Source organism: Thalassophryne amazonica, chromosome 12 (genome assembly GCF_902500255.1).
Source record: "Thalassophryne amazonica chromosome 12, fThaAma1.1, whole genome shotgun sequence".
In the NCBI taxonomy this organism is placed as follows: Eukaryota; Metazoa; Chordata; class Actinopteri; order Batrachoidiformes; family Batrachoididae; genus Thalassophryne; species Thalassophryne amazonica.
In genome coordinates, this window is record NC_047114.1 from 84438893 (window position 1) to 84466564 (window position 27672).

At 42.1% G+C, this 27672-nt stretch overlaps 1 protein-coding gene across 2 annotated transcripts in view; it reads right to left on the reverse strand.

Moving 5' to 3' along the window:
- LOC117521704 (neurturin) overlaps positions 1-25562 on the reverse strand; it is a 57406-nt gene extending 31844 nt beyond the window's left edge. For both annotated transcript variants that reach the window (XR_004564025.1, XM_034183047.1), the window contains exon 1: positions 24852-25562. The gene's annotated coding sequence lies outside the window, so the exon portion shown is untranslated. The remainder of the gene's footprint in view (positions 1-24851) is intronic.
- Positions 25563-27672: the final 2110 nt, after the last annotated feature.

Here is a 27672-nt window from a genome sequence, read left to right on the forward strand (position 1 = left end):
GGTGTAAACACAATATAAACAGGTATAACCAGTCGTATCAGCCGCAGCGTGACTCATCGCTTATAATTCTATATAGGCTCGACAGTCTTTGCACAATGAGGGGGTAGAACGGTATTCATTTGAAAGTCAAACATTTCAGCCAACGGCCTCATTTGGCACACCGTCTGGGCAAACCAAATGTGGCCCTGCGGCTGCTGCAGAATGGCGTTTGCTGCCCGCTTATGTAGCTGATGTTTGTTTCTCGCTGTTGAATTTCACCGCCAGACGTAATGGATCGAAACGCCGATGGAAAGCCTCAGTTTGTTTCTCTTGGTCCGACACCAGCTCACATCCACCCAGGACATTATGGCTCGAGCTGCAAATATGATTAACAGGTCCAGTTTGCTGTCATCCTGAGTTAGGGCCATAAGTATTTGGACAGTGACTTTATTCATTTAAATTTGTTTGACATTTTGCCTCTGTGCAGTACACAGCAACAGAGTAACACGAAGACAGGGGATGGGAAGGAGAGGAACGTAGTAGCCATTAAGCTAGTTGCAAGCAGTATTTCTGGTATTTATATTTGTATTTACATTTTGCAAATTGTTTTTTACTTCTACTTTTGATACTCTGTGTGCTTCTTACCCTGTGTGCTGCTATACAATGCTGCTGGAACATCAATTTTCCTGAGGGAGTCTTCCCAATGGATTAAAAAAAGTTCTATCTAATCTAATCTACACCACTACAATGGAGTTGAGAGGAAGGAATAACCAATTCAGTTTATTTATATAAGCACCAAATCACAACATATGTCGCCCTAAGATGCTTCACAAGGGGACGGTCCAACCCTTGCCAACCCCCTTGATCAACCACGTAGTCAGCAGTGTTCAAGAAAATCTCCCTCAGGTCTTTTGAGGAAGAAACCTCAAGCAGACCAGACTCAGAGAGGTGACCCACTGCCATTCTAACAATAAATTTGAGTCAAGTTTGAGAGCATGCGCTGGTGCTGCGCTTCACTCCATGGAATCGCCTTGGGTCCTGGATGGCAACCACCCAGGCAGACAACCGGTCCAGTACCACTTCTCTAAAATAACCATCTATCAGCCACAGCTATGTGAAACATGGACTTCCCCTTGGCTTTCTCCAGCAACTGGGGTTCTCATCACTCAAGTACAAAGATAACAAAGATCCCCCCCACCCTCTAAAAAATTGTGTAATATCCCATTAAACCGTTTAGAAACTGCACACTTTTTTTAAATATGTACTCTCTCCATTTTCAGATGCCAACAGTACTTAGACAAACTAAGCATAAAGATCATTTTTAATACAAATCAGCACCAGATAAACCTTTGGTACGCCACCAACAAACATGTTCTGTGTTTCTATGAGTCACTATCCTTGGCGGGCCTGGTTCAGATGCATTCTGTCCCATAAGTATTTAGACAGTGACACAGTTTTCGTAATTTTTCCTTTGTACACCACCACAATGGACCATTTCGGAGATGTTGGCTTCTGAGTTCCTCTGTATTGTACTGATGAGTACAAATGTGTCCAAACATTGCAGGAGGCCAAAGGCGTGTTTCCTTTTCCCCCTGTTACCGCAGAAGTATTGCAACTGTAACTACACAATCACTATAATGTCATCTGAGTACTTCTGTTCACAACTATCATTGTCAAATTCCAGTTACACAGGAACTGTTTGGATACAAGCTAGACCACAATGCATTGCTTGACAGTCAGAAGCTGACATATCTGAAATGGTCTGTGGAGTTGAAATGAAACAATCAGGATGTTCTCACAGTGTAAACTTTTATCTTTAATGCAAGGATTTAACAGAAATATCACATTAACCATTTAAGTATTACAGCCGACCCTGCATTTTCAGAGGCCGTAAGTAACAGGACAAACTGAATATAAATTTATAACTCATCACTTTTGTAGGTGGTTTTCTTCAGACAAGTCATGGGATGGACACATGAACATTTCCAAGTCACTGAATATGTATTAGACTTCATTTACATCTGTCATTAAGGAATGCAAACAGTATGGTGCTGCCTGGAGTAGGCAATTCTCAAAACCTAAATGAGCATGCAAGAAGGAGACAAGTGAGGGAAGCCACCAAGACACCCAGAAAACTCTGAAGGAGTTATAGGCTTCTGTGGAGGTGACTGGATTGTTTCTTTAGTTGGAAAAAAGATGTAAATTTCAGCTATAGTTTGTCAGCAGACATATGGGAAGATCCAAGCCTATATCTGATTGGTTTTCTTGTCTTAAAATCCTTTTCAGTGCCACTCCAAGATGCTGTATGATGCCGTGCTGATGCAACAGACCATAGCTACATGAAGCAGAGCTTATCTATTCGCAGCCACAAAAGCCTGTAACTCCTTCAGAGTTTTCATGGATGTCTTGATGGCTTCCCTCACTGCTCTGTTTCTTGAAAAACTGCCCCCACCAGACACATTTACAATGCACCTTTGTGTTTATATTTTTTCACGATTCAGGTCAAGTCTGGGAGTATGCACATGTGCTGCACTTTGCTGAATCCACAGCACCAAGGAACTGTCTTGGGTCCTAGATTACAACGTGAACGTACCATTAGTCCTAGGGTCCACTAGTTCTCGTCCTAGTCTTAAGGAGAGCACGTTGTAGTTCTTTTTACATTTATGGTAGGACTATATGTTGCAGTAAATTAGGTTAAGTCATGTTACTAAAGTGTGACAATTAAAAAAAAAACCATTTAATTATGGTGAATGACCATTATTTGTTGATTTTCAATTCAACAGATTTATAGACAACAGTGCAATTAAAGGTGATTAATGGTGTATGTCAACAGAATCTTATGTTTTATTTTGGTTAATTGAACAAAACTGGATCTGGTTTGTTACCTATTTGAAAGTATTACATTTATTTGTGAACTTTAAAATCAGTTTGGGGTTGTAATATACACCATCAAACAATAGAAGAGGTTAGGACCAGTGGACTCTAGGACCAGTGGACCCTCCCCATGGCAACCACTCAGGCAGACAGCTGGTCCATTCCCACATCTCTAGCCTTCACCACCTTCTGGGGTCGTCAACACCCAAGGATCCTTCAAAGACACCTACTACCGACGACATCCAGTCATCATCTTTGGGCACTGGCTAGCATCCAAGTCTCACATGCATACGGCAAGACAGGCAACACTAGGATCCTAGTCCTAAACTTGAGTCTTCATTTGTCTGCAAAGATATCACCATCACTAAACACCTCTATACAGCGACTTTATGACTCCATAAGCTGTTCCCAGGCACCTCTAGATCTCAAAGGCGGAGGACACAGAGAAATGTATGTCACTGCCAAGATAAGTACATGTCTCTACAAGTTCGACTCTTTCACCACATACAGATACACCTCTGATGGCTGAGTTCAGGAAGTCATTAAAAGCCTGAAGCTTAGTCTTGATCATGGGTGGTGCTAAGAAAATAATTCCTCATTTATTATATTATATTTATTATCATATAATTATTATAATATAATAATATATTATTATATTATGATAGGGGAGGTGATGGTCTTGTGGTTAAGCTGTTGGGCTTGAGACCAGAGAATCCTTGGTTCAAATCCCAGCCTGACTGGAAAATCACCAAGGGCAAGGTCCTTAATCACCTAGTTGCTCCTGATGTGTATTGAGCGCCTTGTGTGGCACCACCCTGACATTGGGGTGAATGTGAGGCATTATTGTAAAGTGCTTTGAGCGTCTGATGCATCAGATGGAAAAGCGCTATATAAATGAAGTCCATTTACCATTTATTATTTTAATGTAATTTCATCCCATGTTTTTAAGGCCTTGTCCACACTGAAACTGAACTTCCCCTATCCAGTCTTTTTCTTTGGCATTTTCAAAAAGTGTTCCATCAAAGAAATATCTCCGTTCTTACAGATCCAGTGAAACCGCTTGAAAATGCTGTAGTACATATACCAGGCCTGTATGTAGCGCTGTAATGCGTCTACAAAAAATGGAGGAGAAGACGTGGGGCTAATCAATGTAGCAACGAAAGCTAAAACTTTAGAAGCCAACACACAGATTAAATAGTCTTTTTTAATCTGACCTCTTGCCAGGATTCATCATCACAGCTGAAAACTGTTCTCCGCACGACACCCTTGTTTTGGAAGATGACGTCTGGAAACGCGTTAATTTTTTATTGATGGAAGTTACTTGTTAAGGGGTTTTTAAAGTTTTTTTTTTAAAGAAGTCCCTCAGTGTCTGTCTGCTGTGGGTGAGTTTCTGAGCCAGAGCTGGAGGACTCCAGCGCTTTGTCCCACCAACAAGAAGAAAAAAATATGCTCAAATACACTGTAAAATTACACACTGTTAAAATGTTAGAGGCAGGGCGATGACATCATCCTTTGTTTTCCACAGTAAGACACTTCTGGTGTTTTCAGATTTATGTGATTAGATACACATTTCACTCTTAAAAGAAAATAAACATTCCTCAACAGGATTTGATTGTTTTACACAAAATGAGTGTAACGTGACGTTCAGTGACATCACGTTTGATGATGTCGTGCTGTGGTGAGTGTAGTCTGCTTCAAGTTGCTGAAATGGATCAGTTTTTGCTGTCCAAATATCCATGAGTGGAACTGGAAAGTAGTGAAGTCTGTGTCACCTAAACAACTACCTGAGGAACAGCAGGTGGGGACGGACAAACCAAACCATTGATGCTTTTGCTCTTAACCACAACAACAGGCGCATTGTGCTGTTATGAAGACATCAATGTCAGTTGAACGATTTTCTCTCTGCCTGCCTTTAGCATTTTTCTCCTGAGGCCATAGGCTACACGTGTAGGTCTGTGGACATTTGTATTGAACAGTAGCCTAGGTTTGTGTGTGTGATTTTGGTCGTTTTGTATGTCATTAATGACTGTCACAGACCAGAATGTGGCTATGTGTGTGTGTGTGTGTGTGTGTGTGTGTGTGTGTGCACCCGTGAATGTGGCAGAAGTTAAACAGAGAGCCATCATGACACATGGGTCCTTACTTCATAGCACCCTCATAAAAATGCCAAGCTCCCCCGTAGCACCTGGAGAAAAAAAAAATCTCTGGAGCCGCCACTGAGTCTTGATCCAGGACCATCTCAAACCCAGTCAGCTTCTCAAGTGCCGCAGTCAGAGCATCCCTTGATTCCATAAAGATCACGGCATCATCCGTGAAGCATCGTGACTGACGGAAATGAAATCCAACACACATTCAGTTCAGTTGAAACGTTCACGTATCCATCCATCCCGACTTGTCTAAATTGATTTCCATTAAAAATAATAATGATAGCCGTAGTTTCTTAACACAATATTTTTGTTAATGTCCTTGATAAATTGTGTCACTGTAAAAATACTTCTGGACCTGAGTATAGCAGAGGCTGAGATTGTTTTAATTGGTTAATAATCAGTCCGAGGTGGTTACTCTGCCTCTCGCGAGGCCTGACGTCTGCAGCGTGCTGAAGCTGTGCTTCATCTTCTTACAACAATTAGTTTGTGAAAACAGTCAAACTCTTTGAACTTTTAGACAAAGACGGACTTCGTGGCTGAAGCCTGGTCATCAAACGCTGATCTCAGGCACCCTGTCGTGATTGTTCCACTCGGGGAACACATTACTCCCATCTGCAGATGATCGTGGCCAATAAAAGTGCCAAGGACAATTCTGCAGCTTGTTCAGACCTTCACGGCTGATTAATCAGTACAGACATTTGATACCCCCCACTGACACACATATAAATATACAAGATAGTGGAAAGTGTGAGGTTTGAGTGTGTGTGTGTGTGTGTGGGTGGGGGGGGGGGGGGGTTTGCTTCAGACATGAATTAGCAGACCACTTCCTGAAAAGAACAAGTGTTGCTCTTTGCCAGCACGCAGAGAGTGCCAAGGATGGAACAGATCCCCGGAGGGCTCTGCAGCAGGAGGAAAAGACATCAGAGTTAAAAAAAAAAAAAGGAGGAGACTCAGACGCGCAGAAAAGTCGCAAAATAACGGCTTCCACACAGCCAGAGGAGGTCTGACCTTCACAGAGAGTCACAAACACACTCCTGATGTGCCATTGCACGCAGCTGTGCACAGATCATCATGGAAACCCAAAACAAATACACAAACTCACCTATTCACGAAGAGAAAAGTAGAAGCTTCAGCCGCACTGAGAAGCAGGATTTTGTGTTTTTAGCCGTTTGATTTATTTATACAGCGATGAATCACAACATGTAGTAGAGGACCTAGCTGGGACATGTATGCACATTATTTAGGAGACGATAACTCAACTGTTCTACACTGATATGACCGCAATGAACAATTTTGGATATGTGCCAAAATCTCTATCCAGGGCGAACAGCCCGAAAATGACCACGCCCTTGTTGTGTCCAGTCTTACTTCAAATTCAGCTGTATTTTCCAAACTGCAGCAGCTATAGATTTTCCAAAGTACTCAACATGCTCAATGTGTTCAGAATGACCGGTACATGTTCGTGAGGGTCATAGAAGAGTGTAAAATTTGTAACTTTGATATTTTAAGAGAAAATGGCTAAAAAAAAAAAGTGTGTCAACTTATTATCGTATATCAAAAGAAACCGAACATTTGCCAAATATAATGAAATTTTATTTTCAATCATACTGTTATCAATGGAATATTGATTTAAAGTGAAAAATACAAAACAAAATGTGTTTCTTTAGCAGACAGCAGTATCTAGAGATCTTAAATGTTTTCAAGATGATCAGGGAAATTTCCTAACAGCCAATACTATAATACAGCCACATTACTGTTAAAATTGTAAATGGACTGCATTTATGTAGCACTTTTCCTTCTACATTAGACACTCAAAGCGCTTTACAATAATGCCTCACATTCACCCCAGTGTCATGCTGCTGCCATGCAAGGCGCATACTACACACCGGGAGCAACTAGGGGATTAAGGACCTTGCCCAAGGGCTCTCAGTGATTTTCCGGTCAGGCTGGGATTTGAACCGAGAATCCTCTGGTCTCAAGCCCAACGCTTAACCACTAGACCATCACCTCCCCACTGTTTCATCTTCTAACACGTAAACACAACAAAATCCAGATATGAAGAAATGAAAATATCAAAATTAGAAATTTTACATTCTTCTTTGACCCTTCTAAACATGTGCTGGTCATTCTGAACATATTGAATAAATTGGAAAATCTAAAGCTGCTGCAGTTTAGAAAGTACAAATGTGCTTGAAGTAACACTCGGGACGAAAAAGGGTGTGGGCATTTTTGGGCTGTTCATCCCGGATATAGATTTTGGAACATATCCCAAGTTGTTCATTGGGATCATATTAGTCTAGAACAGTTTAGGTATTTTGTTGTAAATGTGTATACATGTCTAACCTAGGTCCTAGACTAAGTCACCCCAAGGTGCTGTGCACGAGCAAGGCTACAGTGGAAAAGACAAAGTCCTTCAGAAAGTATGGGAGTGAAGTGTGTATAAAACATTTTAAAAATAACAGCAAGCTGTTTAGGATCTGATATTTATGAATGTCTACCCTTTGACAAAAGCAGAGGTGTATGAGTTGTAAAATGCAGAATTTAAATTCAATTTCATTTCAATTTTAGTTTATATAGCGCCAAACTACAGCAAAGCTGCCTCAAGGCGCTTCACACAAGTAAGGTCTAACCTTACCAACCCCTAGAGCAAGCACACAGGCGACAGTGGTAAGAAAACCCCCCCCCTGATGATATTAAGGAAGAAACTTCAAGCAGACCAGACTCTGCTTAGGCTATTCTACAAAAAGGTAGAATAGATAAATGAATGAGTCCATCCTCTACAGATTAACACGATAACTCAAAAACAATATATGCCTACAAATTAAAGGAACATATAATGAGGATGAACTTATTAAAACTTGGTTAACTTTGATGCACAGATAAATACAAAAATCAAGTTTGTTTTACATGTCTGCTGCATGTACGATTTGGGATTATTGCAGGGAATATTTTCACCATCACATGCACAATGAAATTAGGAGCAGGTGTACTTCAAGTAATTTTTCAAGTCTCGCTGCTTGTGTATACAAATAAATATATGATTTGTTTTTCACCTTTAAAATTACAGAATTTCTTAGAAGTAGCCTTCTGCAATTTATAAGAAACCCAGATTGCCATTAAGGTTTTTATAACGGTGATTTTTGATTTTGAACTGTTTTTGAATGAGATTTATAACTGATTTGTTTCTTGAATAAAAAGGAAAATAAATCTTAAATTTTATTTTCATTGAACTACTGATGTAGAAAAACAGACTGAAAAGCACCCTTAAATATCTTAATTAGAATCTCAGTGTTCAGTTTTAAAAAAAAAATATCGTAATAAGAAATTTGTTCTAGATTTCATTAAAGAAAGTCGACAACAACTAAGTTTCAAAACTAATTTTCATACATTAAAAATTTGGATATATCTGTAGTGCCTGGTGTATGACAATGGTCACATTTATTTTATTTGATTTATTTGAAAATGAAGACTGTCACTTGATAGTTGAAACATTCCTTCAATGAAAATTTTAAAGACCTACAATACTGTGCAAATTCCTTGTGCTGGTAACAGTGAAACGTTTGTAAAGCAAATCAATTTTCCTTTGTACTGTTGTTGGGGTTTTGCTTTTGTACATTTTTTTATATTATTTATACTGTTCTATAAAATATATTGGGAAAAAAGTAGACAAATAGGTAGGTGAGTTAGTCCATCCCAAGTAGCTTGTATAACCAATAAATCAAAAACAACAAAATGTTGTAACCTTGTGCCTCTAATTTATAAGGGTGCGTAATGAGGACAAACTGATTAAATTATAAGATTAATAAAACAAAGTAATATCAAAAATCCATATAGATGTGTCTGCTACCTGCTGGAGCAGCGCCCACCTTCACACGAGTTAACAACTCAATATAGCCTACTATGTCGCCAAAATATAGGACGAATTATACAACAAAATGGAAACATAAGAATTAGACGATGGATAGAACATCTAAACGGGGATGACACCAACTTTTTTGATCTGTACGGCATATTACCACTAGCACACTCAAAACACAAAATATTTCAAAACCTTTGAAACACGTGTTTTGAATATTGTTTGGAGTCATTGTAAAAAAGGAGACATCACGTGCTGTGCTGCCACCTGCTGAATGATCTAGGAATGTACATCCACATCAGTGAATTAATTTACATGCATGTGTGCATACGTGTGTACATATGTCGACATGTATGTATATTACTCATGTTGTAGGCATTGTTTGTTTTTTTTCACCCCTATTTGTTTGTTTATCTGTTTGTGAACAGCCTGTAACCCACAGTTTGTCATATGTTGTTATAACATTTTACAGAGGATTCATATCCTGATAGGCAAGAACTGGTTCAATTTTCAAGATCATAGGCCAAAGGTCAAAGTCAGGAAAAATCTTGGAAAATCCTTTAACACTGAATGAAAAAAATTCAGAGCTCTGTTAAAAAAGAAGAAATTTCTTTCATATTTGAGAGCTTTATGTAGGATGGTATCCTTTATTGACTGAGAAGGTTTGATCCGGATCTGATCCGGATTACAGATTTTGTGTCCATTTAAATCTAATGTTGAAAAAACCATTTAATGTAAATTTTACATTATATCTTAATCAAACGTGCCCCAATCACTCTCATATTTGAAAGTGAGTTGCAGACTGGCACTCACTGTCACCTGACAAAGTTTGATCCATATCTGATCTGGATTGTGGATTTTGTGGACATTTGAATATATTGAAAATCCCATTTGGTGTACATTTTGCATTATATCTCAGTCGAAACTGCCTCAGTCACTCATTTGTGACAATGAGGTACAAACTTGCACTCTCAATGAATAGACTAGAAGTTTGAGCCACATCTCATCTGTATTGCAGATTTAGTGAATATTTGATTTTATCATTGAAAACCCCTTTGATCTACAGTGAAGAAAATAAGTATTTGAACACCCTTTGAAAATCAATGTTAATATTTGGTACAGTAGCCTTTGTTTGCAATTACAGAGGTCAAACATTTCCTGTAGTTTCTCACCATGTTTGCACACACTGCAGCAGGGATTTTGGTCCACTCCTCCATAAAGATCTAGATCTTTCAGGTTTGGAGTTTCAGTTCCCTCTAAAGATTTTCTATTGAATTCAGGTCTGGAGACTGGCCAGGCCACTCCAGGACCTTGAAATGCTTCTTACGGAGCCCCTCCTTAGTTGCCCTGGCTGTGTGTTTGGGGTCATTGTCATGCTGGAAGACCCAGCCATGACCCATCTTCAATGCTCTTACTGAGGGAAGGAGGTTGTGTGCCAAAATCTCGCAATACATGACCCCATCCATCCTCCCTTCAAATACGGTGCAGTCGTCCTGTCCCCTTTGCAGAAGAGCACCCCCAGAGTATGATGTTTCCACCCCCATGCTTCAAGGTTGGGATGGTTTTCTTGGGGTTGTTCTCATCCTCTAAACATGATAAGTGGAGTTGATTCCAAAAAGCTCTATTCTGGTCTCATCTGACCACATGACCTTCTCCCATGCCTCCTCTGGATCATCCAGATGGTCACTGGTGAACTTCAAACAGGCCTGGACATGTGCTGGCTTGAGCAGGGGGACCTTGCTGCCCTGCAGGATTTTAAACCATGAACAGCATCATGTGTTACTAATGTAATCTTTGTGACTGTGGTCCCAGCTCTCTTCAGGTCATTGACCAGGTCCTCCTGTGTAGTTCTGAGCTTTCTCAGAATCATCCTTACCCCACAAAGTGAGATCTACATGGAATTTCAGACTGAGGGAGATTGACAGTCATCTTGTGTTTCTTCCATCCATCCATTTTCTTCTGCTTTATCAGGAGTCGGGTCGCAGGGGCAGCAGCTCAAGCAAAGCCGCCCAGACCTCCCGATCCACACACACCTCCCCCAGCTCCTCCGGGGGAACCCCAAGGCGTTCCCAAGCCAGCCAAGAGATGTAGTCCCTCCAGCGTGTCCTGGGTCTTCCCTGGGGCCTCCTCCCAATGGGACGTGCCCGGAACACCTCTCCAGCGAGGCGTCCAGGGGGCATCCGGAAAAGATGCCCGAGCCACCTCAACTGACTCCTTTCGACGCGGAGGAGCAGCGGCTCGACTCCGAGCTCCTCACCCTATCTCTAAGGGAGCGCCCAGCCACCCTGCGGAGGAAACTCATCTCGGCCGCTTGTACTCGCGATCTCATTCTTTCGGTCATGAGCCAAATTCCATGACCATAGGTGAGGATCGGAACGTAGATCGATCGGTAAATCAAGAGCTTTACCCCCCTACTACTACTGTGTTTCTTCCACTTTCTAATAAATAATCATAACAGTTGTTGTCTTCTACCAAGCTGCTTGCCTGTTGTCCTGTAGTCCATCCCAGCCTTGTGCAGGTCTACAGTTTTGTCCCTGGTGTCCTTAGACAGCTCTTTAGTCTTGGCTATGGTGGACAGGTTGGAGTGTGATTAATTGAGTGTGTGAACAGGTGTCTTTTATACAGGTAACAAGTTCAAACAGGTGCAATTAATACAGGTAAAGAGTGCAGAATAAGAGGGCTTCTCAAAGAAAAATTAACAGGTCTGTGAGAGCCAGAATTCTTGCTGGTTGCTAGGTGTTCAAATACTTATTTGCAGCAGTAACATACAAATAAATTATTAAAAAAAATCATACATTGTGATTTCCTGATTTTTTTTTTTTTTTTTTAGATTATGTCTCTCACAGTGGACATGCACCTAAGATGAAAATTTCAGACCTATCCATGATTTCTAAGTGGGAGAACTTGCAAAACCGCAGGGTGTTCAAATACTTATTTTCCTCACTGTATATACGAGGTCTATTAGAAAAGAAACCGACCTTTTTATTTTTTTCAAAAACTATATGGATTTGAATCACGTGTGATTGCGTCAGACAAGCTTGAACCCTCGTGCGCATGCGTGAGTTTTTTCATGCCTGTCCGTTGTGTCATTCGCCTGTGGGCAGGCTTTGAGTGAGCACTGGTCCACCCCTCCCGTCGGAATTCCTTTGTCTGACTTCTTCCTGAGAGACTGGTGCTTTGCTTGATCAAAATTTTTTCAGAAACTGTAAGGCACATCATTCGAGAAATTCAGACGGTTTTCGGTGAAAATTTTAAGGGCTGATGAGAGATTAAGGAGTGTTACTATCGCTTTAAGGACAGCCCACGGCACGCCGCGCCCCGAGCCGCTGTCGTCAGCCTGTTTCGAGCTGAAAATTTCCAAATTTAAGCCTCTGTTGACCCAGGACGTCGTGAGAGAACAGAGAAGTTTCAGAAGAGGTTGGGATCAGCAGTTTATCCGGACATTCCACTGTTAAAGGAGATTTTGTAATGAAAGACGTGCAGACAGATTCGCGCGTCGGCACCCAGCCGCTCATGGCGCGGCGCCACAGCAAAACACCTCCGTGTTCAATCACTCAATCAGTTTTATTTATATAGCGCCAAATCACAACAAACAGTTGCCCCAAGGTGCTTTATATTGTAAGGCAAGGCCATACAATAATTACGTAAAAACCCCAACGGTCAAAACGACCCCCTGTGAGCAAGCACTTGGCGACAGTGGGAAGGAAAAACTCCCTTTTAACAGGAAGAAACCTCCAGCAGAACCAGGCTCAGGGAGGGGCAGTCTTCTGCTGGGACTGGTTGGGGCTGAGGGAGAGAACCAGGAAAAAGACATGCTGTGGAGAGGAGCAGAGATCAATCACTAATGATTAAATGCAGAGTGGTGCATACAGAGCAAAAAGAGAAAGAAACACTCAGTGCATCATGGGAACCCCCCAGCAGTCTAAGTCTATAGCAGCATAACTAAGGGATGGTTCAGGGTCACCTGATCCAGGCCTAACTATAAGCTTCAGCAAAAAGGAAAGTTTTAAGCCTAATCTTAAAAGTAGAGAGGGTGTCTGTCTCCCTGATCTGAATTGGGAGCTGGTTCCACAGGAGAGGAGCCTGAAAGCTGAAGGCTCTGCCTCCCATTCTACTCTTACAAACCCTAGGAACTACAAGTAAGCCTGCAGTCTGAGAGCGAAGCGCTCTATTGGGGTGATATGGTACTATGAGGTCCCTAAGATAAGATGGGACCTGATTATTCAAAACCTTATAAGTAAGATGAAGAATTTTAAATTCTATTCTAGAATTAACAGGAAGCCAATGAAGAGAGGCCAATATGGGTGAGATATGCTCTCTCCTTCTAGTCCCCGTTAGTACTCTAGCTGCAGCATTTTGAATTAACTGAAGGCTTTTCAGGGAACTTTTAGGACAACCTGATAATAATGAATTACTATAGTCCAGCCTAGAGGAAATAAATGCATGAATTAGTTTTTCAGCATCACTCTGAGACAAGACCTTTCTAATTTTAGAGATATTGCGTAAATGCAAAAAAGCAGTCCTACATATTTGTTTAATATGCGCTTTGAATGACATATCCTGATCAAAAATGACTCCAAGATTTCTCACAGTATTACTAGAGGTCAGGGTAATGCCATCCAGAGTAAGGATCTGGTTAGACACCATGTTTCTAAGATTTGTGGGGCCAAGTACAATAACTTCAGTTTTATCTGAGTTTAAAAGCAGGAAATTAGAGGTCATCCATGTCTTTATGTCTGTAAGACAATCCTGCAGTTTAGCTAATTGGTGTGTGTCCTCTGGTTTCATGGATAGATAAAGCTGGGTATCATCTGCGTAACAATGAAAATTTAAGCAATGCCGTCTAATAATACTGCCTAAGGGAAGCATGTATAAAGTGAATAAAATTGGTCCTAGCACAGAACCTTGTGGAACTCCATAATTAACCTTAGTCTGTGAAGAAGATTCCCCATTTACATGAACAAATTGTAATCTATTAGATAAATATGATTCAAACCACCACAGCGCAGTGCCTTTAATACCTATGGCATGCTCTAATCTCTGTAATAAAATTTTATGGTCAACAGTATCAAAAGCAGCACTGAGGTCTAACAGAACAAGCACAGAGATGAGTCCACTGTCCGAGGCCATAAGAAGATCATTTGTAACCTTCACTAATGCTGTTTCTGTACTATGATGAATTCTAAAACCTGACTGAAACTCTTCAAATAGACCATTCCTCTGCAGATGATCAGTTAGCTGTTTTACAACTACCCTTTCAAGAATTTTTGAGAGAAAAGGAAGGTTGGAGATTGGCCTATAATTAGCTAAGATAGCTGGGTCAAGTGATGGCTTTTTAAGTAATGGTTTAATTACTGCCACCTTAAAAGCCTGTGGTACATAGCCAACTAATAAAGATAGATTGATCATATTTAAGATCGAAGCATTAAATAATGGTAGGGCTTCCTTGAGCAGCCTGGTAGGAATGGGGTCTAATAGACATGTTGATGGTTTGGATGAAGTAACTAATGAAAATAACTCAGACAGAACAATCTGAGAGAAAGAGTCTAACCAAATACCGGCATCACTGAAAGCAGCCAAAGATAACGATACGTCTTTGGGATGGTTATGAGTAATTTTTTCTCTAATAGTTAAAATTTTATTAGCAAAGAAAGTCATGAAGTCATTACTAGTTAAAGTTAAAGGAATACTCGGCTCAATAGAGCTCTGACTCTTTGTCAGCCTGGCTACAGTGCTGAAAAGAAACCTGGGGTTGTTCTTATTTTCTTCAATTAGTGATGAGTAGTAAGATGTCCTAGCTTTACGGAGGGCTTTTTTATAGAGCAACAGACTCTTTTTCCAGGCTAAGTGAAGATCTTCTAAATTAGTGAGACACCATTTCCTCTCCAACTTACGGGTTATCTGCTTTAAGCTTCGAGTTTGTGAGTTATACCATGAAGTCAGGCACTTGTGATTTAAAGCTCTCTTTTTCAGAGGAGTTACAGCATCCAAAGTTGTCTTCAATGAGGATGTAAAACTATTGACGAGATACTCTATCTCACTTACAGAGTTTAGGTAGCTACTCTGCACTGTGTTGGTATATGGCATTAGAGAACATAAAGAAGGAATCATATCCTTAAACCTAGTTACAGCGCTTTCTGAAAGACTTCTAGTGTAATGAAACTTATTCCCCACTGCTGGGTAGTCCATCAGAGTAAATGTAAATGTTATTAAGAAATGATCAGACAGAAGGGAGTTTTCAGGGAATACTGTTAAGTCTTCAATTTCCATACCATAAGTCAGAACAAGATCTAAGATATGATTAAAGTGGTGGGTGGACTCATTTACATTTTGAGCAAAGCCAATTGAGTCTAATAATAGATTAAATGCAGTGTTGAGGCTGTCATTCTCAGCATCTGTGTGGATGTTAAAATCGCCCACTATAATTATCTGAGCTCAGCACTAAGTCAGACAAAAGGTCTGAAAATTCACAGAGAAACTCACAGTAACGACCAGGTGGACGATAGATAATAACAAATAAACCTGGTTTTTGGGACTTCTAATTTGGATGGACAAGACTAAGAGTCAAGCTTTCAAATGAATTAAAGCTCTGTCTGGGTTTTTGATTAATTAATAAGCTGGAATGGAAGATTGCTGCTAATCCTCCGCCTCGGCCCGTGCTACGAGCATTCTCCGTGTTGATAAACATTCGTAAGATTCAGGCAGTTTTCGATGGCTTTCAGTCGAGTGAGTATCCAAGAAATTGTTTAACAGCTGGGCATGTTCAAACTTGTCCTGTAATGCTTCCAACGGAGGTGTTTTGCTGTGGCGCCGCGCGATGAGCGACTGGGTGGCGACGCGCGAATCCATCGACGATGGCGGCTCGGGGTGTGGCGCGTCATCCGGCGCCGTGGGCTGTCCTTAAAGCGATAGTAACACTCCTTAATCTCTCATCAGCCGTTAAAATTTTCACCGAAAACCGTCTGAATTTCTCGAATGATGTCCACTTGGATGTGCCTTACAGTTTCTGAAAAAATTTTGATCAAGGAAAGTGCCAGTCTCAAGAAGTCAGACAAAGGAATTCCGACGGGAGGGGTGGACCAGTGCTCACTCAAAGCCTGCCCACAGGCGAATGACGCAACCGACAGGCGTGAAAATACTCACGCATGCGCACGAGGGTTCAAGCTTGTCTGACGCAATCACACGTGATTCAAATCCATATGGTTTTTGAAAAAAATAATAAGGTCGGATACTTTTCTAATAGACCTCGTATTTTGTATTATATTTTATCTTATGAAAAGCCACTTTTAACAGGACTTCAAGGTTTTTTCCAGTGTAAAGATTTGTGGAATTGGAACCTAGTGCTGGTTGAGGTTTGCGCTAGTTATTATTACTTATTTATTAGTTATTATTTATTAGTTATTATTACTTTTTTTAAATCATTTTCATCAGTGGGTCAACAGCAAACCAAACCATTTTCTACTCAACACAAAGGCGAACATCCAATTCTTACCATTTACCTGAAACCCATGCCCCAACCCTAAACCAAAACCCCTAAACCCCAACCTAACTCCTAACCCTAAACCCAAGAGCCATCACCTAATCCTAACCCCTTTTTTTAAACCCAAACCATAAAACCAAACTAAGGCCCTAAAACTTAACCCTAAACCAAACTCTGAACCCTACATCCAAGCCTTAACCCTCACTCCAAACCTTAAATCCAAACTCAAGCCCTAAAGCCAAACTCTACCCCTAACCTTGACCCTGTACCTAAACCTTAACACCTAATCCTGACCCTACAAACAGACTCCACCCATACATCCAAACCCCTAACCCAAACGCAAACTACAAATCCTAAAACTCTATGCTAACCAGTAGTGCCATATTAAAGGATTATTACCTGTGTGTGAGGTCTGTAAGGGAAAATATCATGTGTTGACAGTACGGACTGAGCATTAGCGAGGTCCATGCGAAAAACACAGAGGTCTGATATTTCCCCGTACAGACCGAGCAAGCAAGGTTAATAATTTATTTATTATATGGCTATTATATTTATAAATGCAAACTTACAGTATCGCCCGAATATGAAAGCTGCTGATGGTTTTGGGTTCGTAGTCAGACATGTTGGCTTCACCTCCGTGAAGAAGTTGTTAACAGATGGTCCGGTCGTTAGCTGGTAAGCTTTCAATCTGTGTGTTTCTTCCAATGCTGTTTAGATATTTATGGAGTACGTTAATGTCCGACTTGGTTTTTCTAATTGTGTTTTTAGCTTTATGGTTTGTAACAAATGTGATATGCATTCCGGACCAATTGTCATGGTAACCGGTCTGGGAAAATATCAGACTGGAAATCAGCCAATCAGAGCGCATGTAGCATCGCAGCCATATAATAAAACCGTATACAATCTTTCGTATCTGTGATATTTGCCAGTATTTATGTTTTACACAGTCTGTAAAGTCTGTTGCTTTTTCCTCCCTATTTACTTTTACCGTTACTTTGGATCCATGTATCTCTGACAACACAAAGGCAGCTGACATTGATCACACACTCTTTTTTAATTACTTTGAAAATGATCTTTGTCAGTCTAATGAAATACAAAAACAACTGAGTTGATGTTGCAATCGGAATTTTTTTTCCTTTTCTGTTGAGTCACTGATGACAAAAAAACAAACATACAAGCAAACAGCAGTGTTGTGAAAATTTTAGGGCACCTAAAACATTTGACTGATGAGTGGGTTGGGGGCTATGGAATCAAACAACATTCTCCTTAAAATTTTGGGTGGCCTAAATCATCTGCCCTGCTGTGTGTGTGGTTGCTAGTGCTCAAAAGTGAAATGCATACCTGGCAACATAGTTCCTCTATGACACATGAACAGCTGTTTGAAAACACTTAAGAGAAGATGGCGCGTGTCTGCAGGAAGTGCCCGCTGAGCATTCCTCATGCATTATGTATTCTCTGCTGCGTGATCCCGATGCTCAACCGAGCTTTTGTTGCTCACTCAAAGATGGCATTATTTCAAATGACACACAATAAAAGTGATGTTGGGAAGTGATAAGTGGGTCAGCGGCCGCTGCGCCGCTAATGCGTGGATCTGCTGTCCTCCCCACACACGGCATGAGGAGACACTCAGGAGAATGTGACCACTTGTGGAGGATGAGCTAGAGATCTGCCAAAAAGAAAAAAAAAAATGCGTAAGGGGCGTCTGTGGTTCACACTTTTGAATGAAGCCGACAGACCCTGGAGGGTAGGCGTGTCGAGATGTAATGACAGTGAGAGAAGATCACAGAAATGCATACATGAAGAACTTCTTTGTACCAGAAAAATAAAAGATGAAACTTTTATGTCCCACTATACTATTCTGTACACACACACATGCACACCATGCGTGTGTACACACCCAGCACTCGTGTGGTTTTACTTTCTCAAAATCATATGACGGGAGCACCTGCACAAGAAGCGTGACAAAGTCCGACCGACCTTCCACTGTCGTCCGGACACCCGCTACTCCTCTTCCAGGGCGCGCACGTGCTCCCAGCAGTGCCATAACACCAGATGATCCAGTTTATGTAACGCAGCCGCTTCTTGATATCGGGAAAGGTCAAACCACGACCCCGTGGCCTTTTCCTGTAATGTTTAAACCACACATACACACACACACTGCTGCGTGCTTTCCTCTGAGCTCCACCCGTGTGACACGCTGCTTCTGCACAGTTCTGAACACACCCCGTAAATACCTGCACGCACGCACACACACAAAAAACACACAGGAGCACAACAAAACAGCAGGAAAGGCACCGGCTGTGTGGAAGGCAGCGGCTGCAGGGGAACTGTGTGATTTGTGTCCTAAGGAGGTCTGTACCCCCCCCCCCCCCTTGCGGAGGCCTAGGGACAGTTAGAGAGCGCTGTGGGAGGTAATAGGGACATATTCCAAAGATTAGCGCGGGATTAGCACTAATGCCTGCCAGCTTTATCTGCTTTATCATGTGGGTTAACACCTGGCTGCAGTGCTGGTGATAGATCCCAGCCCTTTGCCGTGTCGGTGTTAATCCCTTGGCCAGGCCTTCAGAACCCGTCAACACAGCACCAAACCTGCTCGCTGTCGCAATAATGAAGAAAAATTACGACCGTAACGAGTCAGATCTGCAGTGTCGGTACCAGCCTGGGTTCCATCACAGCTGAAAAAAAAGGCTTTAATTTTGGCAGGGCGACCACTTGGCTCTTTTGCTCGATAACCATGGCATAATTACAACAAGCCTGCTTCTTGTTAGGATGAAAGCTGAATTTCATTATTGAGAAGGAGAAGCTAAAAGATCCACGCCAAAGAAGTAGTGAGGATTCACGGAGAGTGAAGCTTTTGAATCTAGCAGGATGGACGTGAGTGGATTTTTAAAGAGCTTAAGAACTGATGACCAGATTTGTTAGTGTTGATTTAATTTTAATTTAACCTTTATGTAACCAGGTTAGTCCCATTGAGATTGAGATCTCTTTTGCAAGGGACCCGTGGACAATTATAAAGTTTCCAATCCACCTAACCTCCATGTCTTTGGATGTGGGAGGAAACCGGTGCACCCGGAGAAAACTCATGTAAACACCAAACAAACTGCACACAGAAAGGCTACAGGTGGGAATCGAACCCATGACCTTCTTCCTGTGAGGCAACAGTGCTAATCACAAAGCCACCGTGCTGCCCAAATAAATGATTGCCCAAATGAAAAAATAATAAATGAGTTGGTATTTTTATCACCTTAGTTTTTCTTAAAAACTCTTAGTGGCCTATACACCCATGACTTCATGAAGAATTAGGACTGTAGACGCCGAGGTCCAGGCTTATCCCAGATTCCAAAGCACGGAGCATATGAGAATCGACTAGTCCCGCTAGACCGGGGACTAGTAGGACAAAGTTACAGTTGGGGCTGAGTGTCTTGTCCAAGAACACAAACAGATAGTGTGACCAGGAATTGGATGAAGGTCCACATATTGGTAGCCGGCCTCCTTTAGCACTGAGCTAAGAGCTCTCCCTTCATGGGAAGTCCTTTTTTTTTATTTTTTTTTTATTTTTTTTTATGAATTTCGGATCAGCAATTAGCACTTGCGCTTTCCAGAAAGAAAGCTCAGAGTTCAACATGGGTCTGTGCCTCGTTGTCCTTGCACATCTGGAGTTGCATCAGGAGGAAGGATATCTGGCATTACACTTCTGTCAAATCAACAGGCAGCTCTACACCAAATCCGCCGTGGCACCCACAAAAAAATGGGATAAGCCACAAGAAATTAGTTTAGGAATAAGTAAATAGGAATGAAACAGGTAGCCAGACTGGCAGTTCACAATGAATTCAATGCAGCACTTTGTGTAACTACTCTCATTCATTATGGAATTTGGTTGGAATTTTGTGGAGATTAGTAAGGCTATACATTTTGGAAAGTGCATGCAATATCCAGTGAGAAATGGGATGATTCTTTTTTACCAGAAGCCATGGTGGAACATAGAGTAAAATATCAATAGACAGTTATATAATGTTCAAAAGATACCTATTGTGTCATGTACCTTTATGAATATTGGTATTTACACTCAACAAAAATATAAAAGCAACACTTTTGGTTTGCTCCCATTTTGTATGAGATGAACTCAAAGATCTAAAACTTTTTCCACATACACAATATCACCATTTTCCTCAAATATTGTTCACAAACCAGTCTAAATCTGTGATAGTGAGCACTTCTCCTTTGCTGAGATAATCCATCCCACCTCACAGGTGTGCCATATCAAGATGCTGATTAGACACCATGATTAGTGCACAGGTGTGCCTTAGACTGTCCACAATAAAAGGCCACTCTGAAAGGTGCAGTTTTGTTTTATTGGGGGGGGGGATACCAGTCAGTATCTGGTGTGACCACCATTTGCCTCATGCAGTGCAACACATCTCCTTCGCATAGAGTTGATCAGGTTGTCAATTGTGGCCTGTGGAATGTTGGTCCACTCCTCTTCAATGGCTGTGCGAAGTTGCTGGATATTGCCAGGAACTGGTACATGCTGTCGTATACACCGGTCCAGAGCATCCCAAACATGCTCAATGGGTGACATGTCCGGTGAGTATGCCGGCCATGCAAGAACTGGGACATTTTCACCTTCCAAGAATTGTGTACAGATCCTTGCCACATGGGGCCGTGCATTATCCTGCTGCAACATGAGGTGATGTTCTTGGATGTTGGCCCAACAATGGGCCTCAGGATCTCGTCACGGTATCTCTGTGCATTCAAAATGCCATCAATAAAATGCACCTGTGTTCTTCGTCCATAACAGATGCCTGCCCATACCATAACCCCACCGCCACCATGGGCCACACGATCCACAACATTGACATCAGAAAACCGCTCACCCACACGACGCCACACACGCTGTCTGCCATCTGCCCTGGACAGTGTGAACCGGGATCATCCGTGAAGAGAACATCTCTCCAACGTGCCAAACGCCAGTGAATGTGAGCATTTGCCCACTCAAGTCGGTTACGACGACGAACTGGAGTCAGGTCGAGACCCCGATGAGGACGACGAGCATGCAGATGAGCTTCCCTGAGACGGTTTCTGACAGTTTGTGCAGAAATTCTTTGGTTATGCAAACCGATTGTTTCAGCAGCTGTCCGAGTGGCTGGTCTCAGACGATCTTGGAGGTGAACATGCTGGATGTGGAGGTCCTGGGCTGGTGTGGTTACACGTGGTCTGCGGTTGTGAGGCTGGTTGGATGTACTACCAAATTCTCTGAAAAGCCTTTGGAGACGGCTTATGGTAGAGAAATGAACATTCAATACACGAGCAACAGCTCTGGTTGACATTCCTGCTGTCGGCATGCCAATTGCACGCTCCCTCAAATCTTGCGACATCTGTGGCATTGTGCTGTGTGATAAAACTGCACCTTTCAGAGTGGCCTTTTATTGTGGGCAGTCTAAGGCATACCTGTGCACTAATCATGGTGTCTAATCAGCATCTTGATATGGCACACCTGTGAGGTGGGATGGATTATCTCAGCAAAGGAGAAGTGCTCACTATCACAGATTTAGACTGGTTTGTGAACAATATTTGAGGGAAATGGTGATATTGTGTATGTGGAAAAAGTTTTAGATCTTTGAGTTCATCTCATACAAAATGGGAGCAAAACCAAAAGTGTTGCATTTATATTTTTGTTGAGTGTATACATCAACTTAGTCAATGTTTGATAAATGAGTTAACATGTAAAGATAAATAATGCTGGAAATAGTTAGCTAGCTCCAGCTGGGTTAATTTATGTTTCCACCATAAGCTAGCTGGTTAACTGTGGCATTAGTTATAGTCTATAGAGGGTTTTCAATCACGTGACCGATTTGCTCCCGTCTCCATCGTGGATTACGATGCGGCTTTCGTGTGAAAGAAAATAGAGAGAATGAAAGTTTATTACGAGGCTTTAAACCGTTGAGATAAAGCTGTTTATCATGATCGATGTGCAACAGTTGGTTCAGTGGATCCGTATGTTATACCGGATAGTGAATTTAATGACGATGTAACAAAGTGACCGGCAGTTTTACACCGTAAGCTTAATATGGCCAGAACCAAGCAGACTGCCCGTAAATCCCCCGGAGAAAAGCTCAGAGGAAGCAGCTCGCTACCAAAGCCACCCGGAAGAGCGCTCCGGCTACCGTCAGTGTGAAGAAGCCTCAGGCCCAGCACCATGGTGCTGAGAGAGATCCGCCGCTACCAGAAATCTGCTGAGCTGCTGATCCGCAAGCTGCCGACCAGGTCAGTCTCGTTGGCCTCCTGCAGAGCATCACAGCAGCGCTCTGAAAGCGGAGGTCGGTCTGGAAGTCCTGAGTGATTTCTCTCACCAGGCACTGGAAGGACATCTTGTGGATCAGCAACTCTGGATTTCTGGTAGCGGCGGATCTCTCTCAGTGCCATGGTTCCAGGCCTGTAATGGTGAGGGTTCTTTACACCGACGATAACCGGAGCACTCTTCCGGGCAGCTTTGGATTTACGGGCGGTCTGCTTGGTTCTGGCCATATTAAAGCTTCCTTCAGATCCGCTGAGCCAGGTCTCTGTGTCGCTTAGAAAGCTCGTAACACTCCAGTGCTTGATGCACAGTAACTGCTGGTAGCCTGTAAAATGAGCGACCTGCCTCATTTTTATCACCTCCGTTTGAACAACCGACGACAGCACAAAAGTTGACCATTGTTGAAGCTTCTGCAATTGTTCGTCAAATGCACGTAGTGTATCACAGCGGCCATCGCGTCGCAATCCACAATGGCCGCAGGGCGCAAAATCACGTGACCAATACGTCGCATGAAAACCCTCTATAGAGCAAAATATAGCCTACAGCAATAAACATTTTTAATATGTATGTGTTGCAGACATGAACAGGTGAAGTTTTTATGACAGTGTTGTCCGGTTTGTGGCTTTGTTTCCCATGGGTAGATTTTTTTGTGCCATTTCTGGTTTGCGGCTTCATTTACCATCGGTTTGTGGCTTTTTACGGCTTTTTATGACAATGCTGTCCGGTTTGTGGCTTCTTCCAATGGTCAGATTTTTTTGTGCCATTTTTGGTTTGTGCCTTTGTCTACCACAGAGCACTGTGCGGTGCTTCACTCATATAATGTCTTAAAGATGTGTATTGTTATGTCACACTCAGCCTTACATGGGACTTTATTAACCAGTTTTTAATTTGGGTCCAACCAGTCCAGGGTTGAGAATTTTAAGATAGAACACAAAACTGAGATTGAGAAAAAAAAAAAATGTATATATATATATATATGTGTGTGTGTGTGTGTGTGTTTTGAAGTGCTTGTTGTCAGTACTGACAAAATGAAAGATAATATGCAATTTTAAACATTTCAAAAGCACAGCCTGAGTTTTTGTAGAGCTCTACTTTAGGCCCTCTTTTGATGCTGGTGTATCTTCAGCAAATTGTAGAAAAATGGATTTCTCTCCTACGACAATTGTCACAGGTGGGTGAGTGAGTGAGTCAGAGAATTGTTTGCTAAGGTTGTAAAAATGTTAACACGTATGTGACGCAGCGCACAAATGGGTAAACTTGAGTCGAGGTGCGGACTTGCCTCATGGAAACAAGATTGATGTTGCCTATCTTGTTTTCTAAAAAAGAGCCTCTGAGCTGCTAATCTCTCACCATCAGATCCTCTTTTAACACGGTGGCATTGCCCTTAACCCCATGTTCAACATGTTGATGTTGCTGTTACAAAAGACTGACGGCCATCTGGCACATGCTGAATACCACCTTCCAATACGACCCGAGTGAGCAAGCTCCAGCAAGTACAAATATCCCAAATATGATGAGTTGAAAATTAATTCCGTACAGTAATGTCTTCAGATTTGCATGCAAAACATTAGATTTGTTTTTTTTAATAAGGAAGAATCTTTGAGGGGGGAGAAACCTGTCAAGTGCACAAGTTCACTGATAATTGAGCTTCCCCTTCAGGTTGTTTCGGTTTAGAATGGCTGTGGCAGGTCGTAATCTCTATGGAGTTCGTTTCGACAGGAACACGCCAACAGTGAGCATCAGTTTTATGTTTTTAACTTCCATGCCTGTATGGAGATAGTGTTGATTGCAACTGAAGAACAGCTATGTTTCAAGAATCCAGGTTTTCCCAACAGAGCACTACTGAGTGTTTGGAGAGCAATTAGGCATGGAAATCAAACAGCCCAACATGATGAATGAGTGACTGGAAAAGATAAGACTGCAACAAAAGCATTCATTCTCACTTGCCTAAATAAACGCATTTGAATGTCGGAAGGCTTTTTTCAAAATCTGCAAGATGTTATTGCACTAATAATTTATCTCCGCTCTTCCAAAATAGTGGCACGCCTGTTGCACACAAACTCTCTGAACATTCCGTGCACAGAGCTGCTTGTTGATACAGATAATCCAACATGTGTTTTCTGTCACTCAAGCACTTGGTGTGGCATCCCTGTCAGCAGTGCCTAACGCCTTGCATAAGCCGCCGCTTTAAGCCAACAGAAGAAGATGCGGTGTCCTTACCGTGCGGCTGGCTAATCCAGACTTAGCTGTGTGGCGTCGTCTTCAGCTGACCTCCACAGGCAAGTGCTGGCTGGACAAGTCCATCATCGCAGCTGAAGATTCCCGTTCCTTTTCCTGAAAGTCATCACAACTCCAGACACCCGCAAGCCTCTGAGAAATCAGGGAGGTGTCCTGACTTGATTCAGGTCCAGGCTCTGTTATTCTTTTTATGAATTTCTGTAGACCCGTGGTCTTTCGCAAAGATCCCAATCAGCATTCCTCTGAATGTTAAGTGCTGATCTTCCTGGCACTCACATTGATCCATTGAAAGATGGGAACTAATAGAGACACGTGGCTCTCTTGAGGAAACTCCACTCCATCCATATGTTTGGTTTCCCTTGAGTCACCTGAAATAGAAGGCGGCACCCCAACCTGGAGCACAAGGACACAACGAAACAGATCTTATGGAAGTTCTTATTCCCTCTGTCACAGATCATCTCCTGAGATAACGCCTCCTTATCTCCCCCCCCCCCCCCTCCTGTAGCAGGTCTTCTCTTCAGTTCCACAGCGGGTGAAGATGGGTGAGTTGGAAGAAAGTAGTAACCGTAAGTGGAGCAGAGAGCTTCTGCCTGCTTTTCTCCCCCTTCAACTGTTGCTCCTCCCTCCTCTGTAGTTGTGCCTGTGAGCCGAGTCGGATTACCCCTGACATGATAATCTCTCCGGCTGCAACTCCAGGAGCACTAAAGGATGCTTTAGCCCGAAAAACGGCTTACATACACCTTCTGCTGCGAGGGAGCCAGCCGTCTTCAACAAACGGTGCTAATAGGCGCCATCAGGGAGGAATCCGTGCAGGCAGCAAGGCCTGCAGAGGAAGTTCAGCCAAATTAAACCACTTCCCAGTTTGTAGTAAAGAAAAGCAGTAAAATGGACATATTACCGCTGCGGTATTTCAATCTGGATTTGGGCAAAACGAGGCGTGTTGTTGTTGTGAAACTCACGTTCACATCTCCTCCAATGCGTTTTTAGCCCCTAAGCCTTGAGCAGCAAATGAGGAGCAGATGGTTACGCTTTTGGAAAGTATCAGGCACTGCTGACTACAATCTAAATAAATACCCCATCCGCGGAGGAAATGCGTCAGGTGCGCGCGCTCAGTTGGGTATAAACACAATCAGGAAGATGAATGAAAGCAAAGCGACGCAGGTGATGCGTGGACGCGACATCACACACGTGTAGGCCGACGTTCCAAAGCAGTGGCTTGAGTTGAAGACAGTGAAGCACAGCAGCAGCAGTCGTGCTGTTTGAGCAATAAAGTCAGTCACAACAGGAAACTAATTATTTGCTAACAAATATCTCATTCTCGTACCGTGAGTCATTCTTGCGTCCTCAGGGCAGCGTTATACACAAATCACGCTCTGCAAACTTCCACTAGTGGGGTGGAGACGTGACCTGGTACTAACTTTCTAGGAAAAAAAACCCAAGACATAAAATCAGTGGTGACTCAATAAAAAAGTAAAAACAAATGAATTGTTGTATCTTTTAGCTCTGGGTTCCACCAAATAATGTGTTGTCAGGCAACCTGAAGTCATAGACTTGATGTCAAACCTGAAGCGCAGCCAACGCTGAACTGGTTTCTGTCACATTAAACCCATTTCAGCTGTTATGACAAGGAAAATGACTATAATTAAATTTGATCTTGTCTATTTTTATTAGTAGTGATTGGATACTTTGTGCAGTTTAATTATAATCTGTTTTACTGCCGATGAAGTTGTTTTGTATTATTGTTGTACTTGATAAACTTTTTTTTTTATTTTTATTAAATGTTAGCCCCTTTCTGTAGCTTAATTATGCCATGTTGTTTTGTTTTGGTTTTTTTAATATATCAGCAGAATTACAAACTAATGAACAGCATTGATTGGAACTTTGATGAAGGGGTGGAGCATGAGCCAAGAAAGAACCCAATAATTTTTGGTCCAGATCTGGATCAAGAGGTGAATACTTATTATGGTGGATTCTGATCCTGATTGATTTTTTTTTTTTTTTACCGGCAATCAGGATCAAAGTCAGCACAACAAAGGTCAGTAATCAGGCTCAATGAGCAATAATCACATTCAGAGTCCAGTACTTATATCTAAAGGTCAGGAGTTGTATCATCAATCTGTATCAACGTTCTGACTCAAAGACACATTAACAGAATGTCAAAGGTCACCAATCAGGTCAAGATCAAAGGTCAGTGGACAGGAGCAGTGTATGTGTGTGTGTGTCTTTCATCCTTTCCCTTTTTTGCCTGGGGTCACCACAATGGATGGTTATTCTCAGGATCTCTCAGGATCAGACTTCAGGAATCTGGTAAAATACCGAGCACTGCGCTCCATCCAATATCCGGCGTCGTTCTTACCTATTTTAAGGTTGATGAGTTTGTTGAAAAGCCTGTGCTGGAAGTAATCTTGCATTTTAGTGAAGGCAGTAAATGTTTTGAGAAGAAAATAATGGGGAGCTCTCATTGACTACGAGCACAAATGGGGGTTGGGTAGAGTTATGAAAAACTCTAGCGGCTTAGTACGTTTGTTGACGAGGGAAAGTACACCGACCTTGCTGATGATGCTGGCTCAAGATTAAGGTCCAGGCTTTCAGTGACTTCCTGGACTTGGCCATCAGAAGTCTACCTGGTAAAAGTGGTAAAAGTGTTGATCTTTTAGAGACATTCATTCATCTCAGCATTGACATTCACATTTCTGGGTCCTCAGCCTTTCAGATTGAGAGTGACCTCAGCTGACGACTGGATGTCTTTGGTATTACATCTCTTTGGAGATTGCAGTACCATTGGAATGACTTTGCTTCAAAC